The sequence below is a fragment of the Mauremys reevesii genome, linkage group 12 (assembly GCF_016161935.1).
Source record: "Mauremys reevesii isolate NIE-2019 linkage group 12, ASM1616193v1, whole genome shotgun sequence".
In the NCBI taxonomy this organism is placed as follows: domain Eukaryota; kingdom Metazoa; phylum Chordata; order Testudines; family Geoemydidae; genus Mauremys; species Mauremys reevesii.
In genome coordinates this window covers 41,742,103-41,756,104 of record NC_052634.1, presented here as the reverse complement: position 1 = coordinate 41,756,104, position 14,002 = coordinate 41,742,103, and the positions used below count along the sequence as shown (strand labels likewise).

General features: G+C 57.4%; 1 non-coding gene across 1 annotated transcript; it reads left to right on the top strand.

Moving 5' to 3' along the window:
* The first annotated feature begins 2,846 nt into the window (after positions 1–2,846).
* Positions 2,847–2,919, top strand: TRNAK-UUU. Its single transcript has one exon. It is a non-coding gene; the product is annotated as a tRNA-Lys (tRNA).
* The last annotated feature ends 11,083 nt before the right edge of the window (positions 2,920–14,002 follow it).

Below are 14,002 nucleotides of genomic sequence, written 5' to 3'. Positions count from 1 at the left end.
ATTAGAATTATGTTTTGCTAAGGGGGGGATAGGAACAGCGAAGGGGAACAGGGACACAGGCAAGGATCTGTGGTGTCAGAGCTTGGAAGGGGGACACTGAGGAAGGAAATTGGAATCATTGCTTGCTGGAAGTTTACCCCAATAAACACTGACTTGTTTGCACCTTTGAGCTTCATGCATTGCTGCTCTCTGGTCACGCGAGAAGGACCAGGAAATGGGAGGGTGATGGGATAAACCCTCTAACAAGTACGTCTTTCAGGGTGTGAAAAACCCCAGAACCAGTATAATTAAGCTGACCTAAGCCATGGTTAGATAGTGCTAAATGAAAGGAAAGATTGTTCTGTGAATGTAGCTATTACAGGAATGGAAAACCCCTCCCCTCACTGTAGCAACTGTCTTCTCCACAGTGCTATAGCAGCATTTTAAGTGTAGGCAGCCTCAGAGCAAAACCAGATTTGGCTCTGTGGATGCTCAGGCACTAAGACAACAGTAATTACAATATACTAATACATCTGTAGCTGGCAGGATTTGAACCTGGTTGGAGAGACCCCAGTCAATTTCTAGTCCATTGCATTAACCGGGGGTAGTTGATTATTTTATCAAGAGCCAAATTTCTTGGTCAATCTCTAGACACCAGAGAAAATAATAAGTATATAGAAAGATTTTGCAGTCACTATGGGCATAACCATGACGATTGTTCTGTGTTTCACTCTATATATTTGGCACCACTGCCTTTCCCTTTAGTCTTGTAGTTTACCAAGGGTAAAACTAAATATCTCTTCAGATACCAGGGACTGTTTATGTTCATTCCTGCTAGCTACACAGGGCTTTGATGTATCTGCTTTCAATCCTCCAGCTCTGCTGGGACAAGTAACATTTCAGGCTGTCACTGAACTGAAGAGGGGAGATCATTTTTTGACAGGTTACGCCTCCTCTTAAAAGTTTTTGTCTGGCTGGCAGCCCTGGTTCCCAAGTCTCTCCTGAGGGAAGAAGGTTTCTGTGCAAAATACTAAAACTTTTAACAGAGAGGAGGGAAAGGCGATGGCCACATGATGGGGCCAGTATGTACCACAACATGGTTCTTTTATGTGGGATGACTCTCAACACTGACTGATCTCCACTCCCTTGGATTTGAAGAGATGTTTAGTTTTGCACTTGGGAACCTGTAAGGCTGAAGCAATTTTATGGATGGCGACACTACGATTGAAGAGTTATTTAATGTTGTAAAAATTGTTAAAAACACTGAGCTTAAACTGGAACTGCCTGTTATTAAAGGCTGGTTTCCCCACGTCAGTTCCATAAGCTCTGCTAGAAACACCCTGGATTCTCTCCTGCCTCGGTGGGAACTGCAGGGAATCGTCCCCTGCTGCCCTTGGCTCCAGACTGGTTTCTCTGCGGAGGGGACGTGGAATTGATTTGTTTGCTGTTGGGAAGGGAGCCAGGCCAGTTCTCAGGGAACGAGAACTCCCAGCATCTTCCCAGCCCAGCCCAGGCTGCTGCCCTGTCCCAGCCTCTGTTCCCCTGGGGCCCCTGCGTGTTTGACTCTAGAGCAGGCCGGGAGCAGCAGCTGAGGCAGAGGACAGCCTGGGCCGGGCAGATGCTAGGAGCAGAGCACCAGAGGCCTCTACTGGCTCCCTCCTCAGCAGGAAACAATCAGTCCCCACTCGCACCCCGGGACAGCAGCCTGGAGCCAAGGGCAGTGCCCAGTGGGGGTTTCTCTTTTTCCTTTTCCTGGGGTGAGCAGGGACCTGGGGGTCTTTCTAGCAGAGCAGTTGGAACTGAATTGGGGAACCAGCTTTTAATAACAGGCAGCTCAAGTTCAGACTAATTTATTTACTATTTTCTTTATAATGTAAAATAATTCAAAAGTAAACGGGCAGGAGTGATTGGAACTCTTTTCTCCCGGGCATAGAAAGAAACGACTTTTTGGCTTTTCATGATACGGGAGTCAGGTTCATTCACTGTTCGGAAGCAACGTGCTCAGAAGCCTGTTGTGTTTCATTTCTTAGGTTCTGCTGCTGTCATGTAGCCATTTCCTTCCCCTCCTTTCTGTCCAAAACGCAGAGCCCAGTCCCTCCAGGGAGAGAAGGACGTCTTTCATCTTTCCTTCCTCAACAGCCCCCTTCCCTGGGGAGCCCTTTGCTTGGGAACAGCCGTTTCTGAGGATTAATTTCACACCATATTTGGTGTTGATATATAGATTTTACAGCCAGACTAGATCACTAGGTACCTCTGCTCTGACCTGATTCAGAACAGAGTCCAGAGAATTTTACCCAGTGACTCCTACAACCACCCCAAGATCTTCTGGCTGAACGAGGAGGGTTCATTCAGAAAGTCATCGTGTTTGGATGTAAAGGTGTGAAATGATGGGGAAATTGGCCCCTCTTTCAAGTTTAAATGTTGTAACTTCTACATCTAGACCGGGGTGGCCAACCTGAGCCTGAGAAGGAGCCAGAATTTCCCAATGTAACTGCCAAACGTGCACCTTTGTATGCAACTGCTGAGTCAGTTGTGAACCTTCCTATCACTGTCATTATCCCTTCAAAATTATGATGGTGATGGACACCTGGCTCGATATCCCAGTGTGCCCTGGACGTCTACAGGTTGCATTAGCCAATCCAACCATTCGGCACTTGCAGATGGGCACCTCTGTATTGTGCCTGAGTCTTGTACAGCTATGAAAGTTTGATAGATGCCAATATTTTCCCATCTTTTTAACCTGCACTAATACCAGGCCAGGCCAGGGCTGGGAAGAGAGAGAGAGCAGCAGGTTTCCCCAATTGTTTCCTGCTCACTGTTTCTTGACTAGCTTCACCTCTGCACCAACTTGCACTTTTCCTATGTGAGCCTGGCTAGCTCAGTTGGCAGAGCATCAGACTTTTAATCTGAGAGTCCAGGGTTCAAGTCCCTGGTCAGGTGATAAACTTCTCACTCAGTTTGTAAAAATCTGACTTTCTGGAGTCTTCTTTGGTGTTACTCTTTCTCTTTAGGATTTTCCTTTCCTAAGAAGGGCCTTTGTTGGGGGGGGATTGAAGGAACAACTCCTTGACAGCCCCTCTGTCCTTGCAGCCTGGAGGAATAAAGGCCTCTGGGCATAGAGCATGTTCCTCCCCTGCACGCGCGCGCACACACAGAATATCCCTAAGGAATTAGAATCACCTGCTGCCTTCCCCTGTCCTGCTGGATCCCCAAACGAAGATGCTCTTCAGCCCAAACCCATGTCCCCTCTTTTCCCAGTGCCCCTCAATCCCAACCCACAGCCCCCTCCTATTCCCAGTGCCCCTCAATCCCAACCCACAGGCCCCTTCTCCTCACACTGCTCCTCAATCCCAACCCACAGCTTCCTCCTTCCCTCCAGCAGCAGGTGCTTCAGACCCCCTCAGGAAGATTTTCTTGCAAGGTTTCATGTACGAGTCTGCATGTGGATTTTACAGTATGTTGGAAATAGGTTGGGTTGCTTGCCGAAATGATCACTGGTGGCTGGTGTTGGATTCCCAGTCTCCATGTTATTGGGGCAGGAGAAACAAAGGGTTGTTATCCTTGATGTGTGAATCAAGGACTCAACCCTGGGTGTAAACTAAATGAGCTTCCCTCAGATTCTGGAAGCCATAATGAGCATTTGGTGCGATAGCTCAGACCTTTCCCTGTCCCAGAGGGAGGGGGTCACCTGCAAGGGGCTTGGACCACTGACCTATCAGCTCTTAACTCCCAAACTTTCAGTAACTCTATTATCAGTGCCAGTGAGTGTAATTTAAACCATAAGAAAAACCACACTGGGCTAGACCAAAGGTCCATCTAGCTCTGTATTTTATCTTCTGACAGTAGCTAATACCAGGTGCTCTAAAAGCATCTCAACAAGGCACCACTGGGAGTTGAACCCAGGATCTCCTGTTTACAAAACAGGTACTTTAACCAGCTAAACCAGGGTGCCTGCCTGTGGCTAAAGTAGAGTGTCTGCTCACACCTGACTCCCTGCATCCCCACCTGGGCCCCACAAAGCAGAGCAGCAGGTGAGGTTTTTCTTGCAAGCTGTGTGTGTGTGTGTGTGTGTGTGTGTGTGTGTGTGAATCTTTGGCCAGGTCTGCACTACAAAGTTATTTCAACAGAATTATATTGCTCAGGTGTGTGAAAAACACACAACGCTCCCTCGGTCGGCAATGCCACATCTGGTGACAAAACTGCCCTATTTTGGTTACCAAATAAAACCACTTTGATGAGCTTTTTGCAGCAAACTTAAAGTGACAGAGTGTCAGTGTAGACGCTGCTGTTCATTATATCACCATAACTGGCCTCCTCTAGTATCCTACAATGCCCTCTGTGAACTCGCCTGCCCTGCATTCCTGCTCCAGAGCCATGGACCCCTCCCCTTTCATCGCTCCGGGAAGTTCTGACAGCTGAGCCTGCTGCTCTGCTCCGGCAGCCAGGAGCAAATCACTGCCGTGGATGCTGCTCTCTCCCGCCCTGCAAACACAGAGCAGGGTGGCGGGAACTTCCTTACATGGGGGGGCACCGGCATCCAAACTATGACACCCCCAGGACACCCCTTCCCTTGAGGAGGCTCTTACCTTCTAAACAGGGACTTCTGTTTTCTAGTAAAATCACTAAAGGGAAGGAGAAAACTCGAAAGAGGTTCCTCCTGGCGCTCACGTACCTGAACCCGAATACTTTCTCAGTCCTCAAAGAGAGACCTGGAGAAGGAGACTGGCTGAAGCAAAGCCACAGGGGTCTCTGAGGTTTCCCTGGCCCCTCGCCCCTGTCCTGCCTGGCTGATGTCAGCATCTCTCTGTGAGGTCACCACCTCCCCACCACCTTTGACCAATAGTCTGAGGTCCTGCAAAAGGCCTTTGTGATGTCACTGCCTGTCATGGACTCACAGATCGTGCCCACTCTTGGCCCCGTGCGGTCCATGGGGGGTGCCCCTTTCAGTGCGACAGCCCTTCGCGGGGGCCACTCTCTCTCGGGGTCAGGCCCCTCCACCTCCTGGAGCCGCACCTCTCTGAGCCTTAGCACGTCTGTCTCTCGCCGTGGGCCCCCTCAGGGAGTCCACGCGCTCTGGACCCCCTGGGCCTCCTCACCCCCGAAGGGGTTGATGCCCCCTGTTCTCTAGCCCGGAGCGACTCTCAGCCAGCGTAAAACAGGAGGGTTTATTGAGAGTTGAACACAGCACAGGAAACTCTCAGGGCCTCAGGCCTGGCCTCCCTCAGCCCAGCACATCCCAGTCCCCCTGCAGCCAGGTGGGCTCTGCCTGCTTCCCCTCGCCAGCCCCGAGCCCCCCTGCCCCCAGCTGGGTCTCCGATATCCCCGGCACCAGGCCCCGCCTCTGTCCATTGTCTTTTCTCCAGGTAAACAGGGTTGCCTGGGCCTCCTCTCCTCTCTGCCCCCCTCTGGCTGGAACAGGTTGGTCACAGGGTCCTCTCTCTGCAGCCCATTGTCCCCCACTGGCCAGAACTGGCTGTGACTCCTGAGCTGGGTCTCCAGGTCACCAGTCGCTGGGGTCTCCATCCTCCAGGCCATCAGCCGGGGTCCCAAGTCCCTCTCCGATCCTCTGTAACAACAAACTCCCTCTCCCCTCACCTCGTTAAACCAGTAACACCCGGGGACACTGAGTCCCGCTCCCTGTGCATGCGAACCACTGGAAAACACAGAAAACCCTAAGAAAATCCCCCACTTCGTCACAGAGCCCAGCACCTCTCCTCCTCTGGGCACCTGGAGCAGAGGCGGCTGGTGCTGATGGCTCCAAGGGAAGGCTTAAAAGCCACAGAGCAACCGAGGTCAGGGCAAGAGGAGGGCAGGACCATGCCTATGTGTGGCCAGCAGACAGGCACAAAAACACCCAGCCAGGCTGCTCCCTGCCATGCCAAACACTCGCTGAAGGCCACCCGCAGGCCAGCATGTGGGGAGGCTGCTGATGCTCTGTGGCCATTATTGAAGACGGTAAGAAAGCAGGGCCAGCCCTCTGGTGGGGCCTCTTACTGTTCCCACTCTCCATGCTCACTTTGGCAGTGGGGCAGGAGATTTTACCCCAAGAGGCTTTTCCCCAGCTGGCGAGAAGCAGAGAAACACCCAGGCTCCATGTAGCAACCCCCCTCCAGCACAGGGACAGGTGCACATTTGGAAGAGGGAAACTGCTCCACACGCTAGCCCGGGCAGCCACCCATTTTCTCTGGCAAGTCAGGAAGGGCAAAGGTGAGACTGGAAGCACCTGGGGCTCATGCCCCAGCCTTTGTGACACCCAACCCCCAACTCCTTCCCGGGGCTCTAGCTGCAGCCAGAGCATTGGCCTGAGCGGCTAAGAAGAGGTTCCAGCCCTGAAGGGAGCAGGACGTTCAGCACAAAGGTAAAATTGCACAAGCACAACCATGAAGGGACTCGAACCCCCAATCGCCTGATCCGAAGTCAGACGCCTTATCCATTAGGCCACGGGGTCACCCAGAAAAAAAAGGCCCTCCAGGCACTTCTTTGGAAAAGGCCGACACTGACGCATCTGACGAAGTGGGGATTCACCCACGAAAGCTCATGCTCCAATACGTCTGTTAGTCTGTGAGGTGCCACACGACTCTTTGCTGCTTTTGCAGACACTGTGTTTCTCAGGTCAGCTACTGAGGGGGGCCGAGACTCTCTGGGCACAAGAAGTGGAGTTCCCAGTGAGATGTGAGACTTAATTCTCTGGAGCCAGGTGCAGGACTTTGGCAGGGAGGCTCAGGCATGGGGGATTGGGGTGCAGCGGATGGACCGGCTGTCTAGGTGCGGAGATTTAGTCTCCCTGAGGAGGAGGAGGAGGAATCCTGCTGACAGGCAGTGGCCAGGGCCGGTGCAACCACTAGGCGAACTAGTCAGCCGCCCAGGGTGCCAAGTGGTTGGGGGCAGGGCCGGCTTTAGGCCAATTCCACCAATTCCCTCGAATCGGGCCCCGCGCCTAAGAGGGCCCCGTGCCCAGTGAGAATCCTTTCCCTGGCTAGAGGCGCCTTTTTCATTTTTACTCACCTGGCGGCGCTCCGGGTCTTTGTCGGCACTTTGGCGCTGAGTCATTCGCTTGCTCTGGGTCTTCGGCGGCGGGTCCTTCAGTGCCACCGAACACACCTGGAACGAGTGAAGGACCCGCCGCTGAAGTGGTGCTGAAGAGTCGGAGTGCCGCCCAGTGAGTACAAGCCCCATGTGGTTTTTTTACATTTTTTTTTTAATAGTCATCCCTGCCGAGGCCCCGTCGAAACTGTTCGAATTGGGCCCCGCACTGTCTAGGTGCAGAGATTTAGTCTCCCTGAGGAGGAGGAGGAGGAGGAATCCTGCTGACAGGCAGTGGCCAGGGCCAGTGCAACCACTAGGCCAACTAGTCGGCCGCCCAGGGTGCCAAGTGGTTGGGGGCACCAAAAAGCGCATTTAGGGGAGGCCGGGGAGTGGAGGTGAGCTGGGGCAGGGGGCTGGGAGGTGCGGGGGGAGGACTGCCCACAGCAAGTAACGGGGGTGGGGGTGTGCAGGGGCACCGCTCCCTGTCCCAGCTCACCTCTGCTCCGTCTTCTCCCCTGAGCACACTGCCGCCCCCGCTCCAATTCTCCTCCCCTCCCAGGCTTGCGGCACTAAACAGCTGATTGGCACCGCAAGCCTGGGAGGCGGGAGACGTGGAGCGGCACCGGTGAGCTCAGGGGAGAAGGCGGAGCGGAGGTGAGCTGGGGTGGGGAGCTGCTGCAGGGGGGGGCTGCCCGGCTCTTCCCCATGGCCCCCACCCTGCACTCACTGCATGGTAAGTGGAGTGACCCAGCCCCAGCCTGGTCCACTCCCCTGGCTCCCAGCCACGCCAGCGGCGAGTGCTGTGGGGCGGTTCCCCCCTCCCCCCAAGCTTGGGAGCCAGGGGAGCAGAGCAGGCTGGGGCCCCAGGCCGGTGTGGGGGGCAGCAGCGGGGGGCGGGTCCCAGGACTCCGTGGGGGACGGGGGGCTGGCTACTTCCTGCGGGAAATGGAGTGACCCGGCCCCAGCCTGCTCTGCTCCCCTGGCTCCCAGGCTTGTGTTGGTGTTGGCTGGATTTGTGCGGATGTTTGTGTATATTAGCAATTGTGTGTGTGTGGCTGGATTCATGCATGTGTTTGTGTATGTTTGCAATTGTGTGTGTGTGTGTGTGCTCTGCTGCCCTCTGCCGGCGCAACAACCGTTTCTCTATATGTCACAGCCCCCATACTGTCGACCCAGGTGGTGATTTCCCCATGTTACAAGGGCTGGCTGGCCTGACCCTTCTCCCCTCTGCAGAGTGTGGCAGGGGCTGCAGCTCACCCCCTGTGGAGCAGGAGTGCCAAGGTGTGGGGTGCTGGGCTCCAATGCACCTGGAGAGCAGCTCAGGTGAGGTGGGGCAGGACGTGTGGTGTCTGTTCTGCGTTGCCTGGTGCTGGGCCACTGCACAATCCCCAGCCACACCGCACAGCGCGCCCCAAGAGGGAGTGGGGGGCCAAGCAGATGATCCTGCATGAGGGGATCATTCTCATTGGTAGCTGTCCAGTGGCAGTGAGTTCCACAGGCCTTGGCACATGCTGTGTGGGGCAGGAGGTCCTTGTATTTGGAGCAGTGGGAGTGAACTGTGTGCAGTTGTGTCTCTGAGCACAATTGTGAATATTATGGTGTGTGGGGGGGGTGATTGTGAGTGCGGCTGGGGGTGTGATTGTTTCTCTCTTTGGGGGTTGGGCTAGCATGTCCCTCTGGGTGTGTTGTGTGTGAGTGTTCTTGGGATTGTGTGAGTCCCTTTGTGCGTCAGTGTGTGTGTGTGTGTGTGTGTGTCTGCGTGTCAGTCAGTCAGTCACTTGCTGCAGGATACAAAATCCTGCAAAGCCATTTCCTACTGGTTAGCCCAGCAACACACTGACACAAACAGTGTCACATACGCGCACGCACACACACACACACACACACACACACAGTGGGGCTCAGCCCCACCAGCAGGGGGCAGCAGGGACACACACGTCTCCACTGGGCCAGCTTGGACAATTTCCCGTCACGACCCGGCACAGCGCTGGTGCCCCCACACGGGGGTGGGCAGTGACCGGGCGGGGCTGTGGGGGCGGGCCCAGCGGGGCGGGGCTTTGGGGGAAGGGGCGGGCGGCAGGGCAGGGCTTTGGGGAAGGGGCGGGGCGGGCGGGAGCAGGGCTTTGGGGGCGGGCACAGCGGGGCGGGGCTTTGGGGAAGGGGCGGGCGGGGCAGGGTTTTGGGGACAGGCACAGCGGGGCGGGGCTTTGGGGAAGGGGCAGGGTGGGGCGGGGCTTTGGGGGTGGGCACAGCGGGGCGGGGCTTTGGGGAAGGGGCAGGGTGGGGCTTTGGGGGCGGGCACAGCGGGGCGGGGCTTTGGGGAAGGGGTGGGGCAGGGCTCTGGGGCGAGCACAGCAGGGGGCTCGGGGCAGGCCGGGCGGGTCTGTCTGCGGGTGTTTGGGCCGGGCTCACCCGGGAGGGGGCGGGGCTGGGGGCAGCGGGAGTCGGGGGGTGACACGTAGGGGCGCCGGGAACACGTGGATCCAGCCCCCGCACAGAGCCGGACCCGGCCCCGCCCCCACCAGCCGCTTTGTGCGGGGGGTGAAAGGGGCGAAGCGGCGCAGCACGTTCATACCCTTGGGGGGGGCGGGGCCGGGGCTCTCTGGGGGTCGGGGCGGGATGAGGAGTTCCGTTGGGGGGAGGTGTCAGGTTGACCCAGGGACCCGCCCTCACCTGGGCTGGAGAGGACGGAGGCGCCCCGGGGCAGGCTGGGAGTTGTAGTTCCTGGCTCGTCTCAGAGCGGAAGTGACGAGCAGTTGCTCAGACAACGCGCCCCCTCCCCGTAGTTCTCTCTCTCTCTCACACGCGGCCTCTATTGGAGGAGGGGCCGTAACTCGTCACTTCGCTGCGCCCCTCCGCGCTCCCTGATTGGCGGAGAGAGCGCGGGACAGAGACTCGGCGCGTGGGGGGAGGCCCCGGTTCCCTCGCCCCGAGGCTTCGCCCCCCCCGTCCCAATGAGACCACATGTGCCACTGGACAGCTACCAATGAGAATGATCCCCTCGTGCTGGATCATCTGCTTGGCCCCCTGACCCCTCTCGGGGCGCGCTGTGCGGTGTGGCTGGGGATTGTGCAATGACCCAGCACCAGGCAACGCAGAACAGACACCACACGCCCTGCCCCACCTCACCTGAGCTGCTCTCCAGGTGCATTGGAGCCCAGCACCCCGCACCTGGGCCCTCCTGCCCCACAGGGGGTGAGCTACAGCCCCCGCCACACTCCGCAGAGGGGAGAAGAGTCAGGCCAGCCAGCCCTTGTAACATGGGGAAATCACCACCGGGGTCGACGGTATGGGGGCTGTGACATATGGAGAAATGGTTGTCGCGCCGGCAGAAGGCAGCAGAGCATGCACATGCACACACACACAATTGCAAACATACACGAACACATGCATGAATCCAGCCACACACACACAATTGCTAATATACACAAACACCCGCACAAATCCAGCCAACACCAACACAAGCCTGGGAGCCAGGGGAGCAGAGCAGGCTGGAGCCAGGTCACTCCACTTCCTGCAGGAAGTAGCCAGCCCCCCTGGTCCCACGATGGCCTGGGACCAGCCCCCCTCTGCTTCCCCCCACGCAGGCCTGGGGCCCCAGCCTGCTCTGCTCCCCTGGCTCCCAAGCTTGGGTGGGGGAACCGCCCCACAGCACTCGCTGGTGGCGTGGCTGGGAGCCAGGGGAATGGACCAGGCTGGGGCTGGGTCACTCCACTTACCATGCAGTGAGTGCAGGGGCGGGGGCCAAGAGGAAGAGCCGGGCAGTCCCCCCTGCAGCAGCTCCCCACCCCAGCTCACCTCCGCTCCGCCTTCTCCCCTGAGCACACCGGCGCCGCTCCACGTCTCCCGCCTCCCAGGCTTGCGGTGCCAATCAGCTGTTTAGTGCAGCAAGCCTGGGAGGGGAGGAGAATCAGAGCAGGGACGGCGTGCTCAGGGGAGAAGATGGAGCAGAGGTGAGCTGGGGCCGGGAGCGGTGCCCCTGCACACCCCCACCCCCGTTACTTGCTGTGGGCAGCCCTCCCCCCGCACCTCCCCCAGCCCCCTGCCCCAGCTCACCTCCACTCCCCCGCCTCCCCTGAGTGCAATTTTTGGTGCCCCCAACCACTTGGCACCCTCGGTGGCTGACTAGTTGGCCTAGTGGTTGCACCGGCCCTGGCCACTGCCTGTCAGCAGGATTCCTCCTCCTCCTCCTCAGGGAGACTAAATCTCTGTACCTAGACAGCCGGTCTGTCCGCTGCACCCCAATCCCCCATGCCTGAGCCTCCCTGCCAAAACCCTGCACCTGGCTCCAGAGAATTAAGTCTCACGTGTCGCTGGGAACTCGACTTCTTGTGCCCAGAGAGTCTCGGCCCCCCTCAGTAGCTGACCTGAGAAACACAGTGTCTGCAAAAGCAGCAAAGAGTCGTGTGGCACCTTATAGACTAACAGACGTATTGGAGCATGAGCTTTCGTGGGTGAATCCCCACTTCGTTGGATGCGTCAGTGTCGGCCTTTTCCAAAGAAGTGCCTGGAGGGCCTGTTTCTGTGTGACCATGTGGCCTAATGGATAAGGTGTCTGACTTCGGATCAGGCGATTGAGGGGTCGAGTCCCTTCGTGGTTGTGCTTATGCAGTTTTACCTTTGGGCTGAAAGTCCTGCTCCCTTCAAGGCTGGAACCTCTTCTTGGCCACTCCGGCCAATGCTCTGGCTTCAGCTAGAGCCCCGGGAAGGAGTTGGGGGTTGGGTGTCACAAAGGCTGGGGCATGAGCCCCAGGTGCTTCCAGTCTCGCCTTTGCCCTTCCTGACTTGCCAAAGAAAATGGGCGGCTGCCCGGGCTAGTGTGTGGATCAGTTTCCCTCTTCCAAGTGTGCACCTGTCCCTGTGCTTGAGGGGGTTTGCTACATGGAGCCTGGGTGTTTCTCTGCTTCTCGCCAGCTAGGGAAAAATCTCCTGCCCCACTGCTAAAGTGAGCATGGAGAGTGGGAACAGTAAGAGGCCCCACCGGGGGGCTGGCCCTGCTTTCCTACCATCTTCGATAATGGCCACAGAGCATCAGCAGCCGCCCCGCATGCTGGTCTGCGGGTGGCCTTCAGTGGGTGTTTGGCCTGGCAGGGAGCAGCCTGGCTGGGTGTTTTTGTGCCTGTCTGCTGGCCACACATAGGCATGGTCCTGCCCTCCTCTGGCCCTGACCTCGGCTGCTCTGTGGCTTTTAAGCCTTCCCTTGGAGCCGTCAGCACCAGCCGCCTCTGCTCTAGGTGCCCAGAGGAGGAGAGGTGCTGGGCTCTGTGACGAAGTGGGGGATTTTCTTAGGGTTCTCTGTGTTTTCCAGTGGTTTGCATGCACAGGGAGCGGGACTCAGTGTCCCCGGGTGTTACTGGTTTAACGAGGGGAGGGGAGAGGGAGTTTGTTGTTACAGAGGATCGGAGAGGGACTTGGGACCCCGGCTGATGGCCTGGAGGATGGAGACCCCAGCGACTGGTGACCTGGAGACCCAGCTCAGGAGTCACAGCCAGTTCTGGCAGGTGGGAGGACAATGGGCTGCGGGGAGAGGACCCCGTGACCAACCTGTTCCAGCCAGAGCGGGGCAGAGAGGGGAGGAGGCCCAGGCAGCCCTGTTTACCTGGAGAAAAGACAATGGACAGAGGCGGGGCCTGGTGCCGGGGATATCGGAGGCCCAGCTGGGGGCAGGGGGGCTCGGGGCTGGCGAGGGGAAGCAGGCAGAGCCCACCTGGTTGCAGGGGGACTGGGATGTGCTGTTACTGTGAGAGGCCAGGCCTGAGGCCCTGAGAGTTTCCTGTGCTGTGTTCAACTCTTAATAAACCCTCCTGTTTTATGCTGGCTCAGAGTCACTCCGGTCTAGAGAACAGGGGGCAGCAACCCCTTCGGGGGTGAGGAGGCCCAGGGGGCCCAGAGCGCGTGGACTCCCTGAGGGGGCCCACGGCGAGAGACAGACGTGCTAAGGCTCAGAGAGGTGCGGCTCCAGGAGGTGGAGGGGCCTGACCCCGAGAGAGAGTGGACCCCCGAGAAGGGCTGTCGCACTGAAAGGGGCACCCCCCACGGACCGCACAGGGCCAAGAGTGGGCACGATCTGTGAGGCCATGACAGGCAGTGACATCACAAAGGCCTTTTGCAGGACCTCAGACTATCGGTCAAAGGTGGTGGGGAGGTGGTGACCTCACAGAGAGATGCTGACATCAGCCAGGCAGGACAGGGGGGAGGGGCCAGGGAAACCTCAGAGACCCCTGTGGCTTTGCTTCAGCAAGTCTCCTTCTCCAGGTCTCTCTTTGAGGACTGAGGGAGTATTCGGGTTCACGGACGTGAGCGCCAGGAGGAACCTCTTTCGAGTTTTCTCCTTCCCTTTTAGTGATTTTACTAGAAAACAGCCATCCCTGTTTAGAAGGTAAGAGCCTCCTCGAGGGAAGGGGTGGCCTGGGGGGTGTCACAGTTCGGATGCCAGTGCCCCCCCATGTAAGGAAGTTCCCGCCACCCTGCTCTGTGTTCGCAGGGCGGGAGAGAGCAGCATCCACGGCAGTGATTTGCTCCTGGCTGCCGGAGCAGAGCAGCAGGCTCAGCTGTCAGAACTTCCCAGAGCGATGAAAGGGGAGGGGCCCATGGCTCTGTAGCAGGAATGGAGGGCAGGTGAATTCACGGCGGGCATTGTGGGATACTGGCAGAGGCCAGTTATGGTGATATAATGAACAGCAGCGTCTACACTGACACTCTGTCACTTTAAGTTTGCTGCAAAAAGCTCATCGAAGTGGTTTTATTTGGTCACCAAAACAGGGCAGTTTTGTCACCAGATGTGGCATTGCAGTGCCAATCGAGGGAGCATAGTGTGTTTTTCACACACCTGAGCAATATAATTCTGCTGAAATAACTTTGTAGTGCAGACCTGGCCAAAGATTCACACACACACACAGCTTGCAAGAAAAACCTCACCTGCTGCTCTGCTTTGTGGGGCCCAGGTGGGGATGCAGGGAGTCAGGTGTGAGCAGACACTTTACTTTAGCCACAGGCA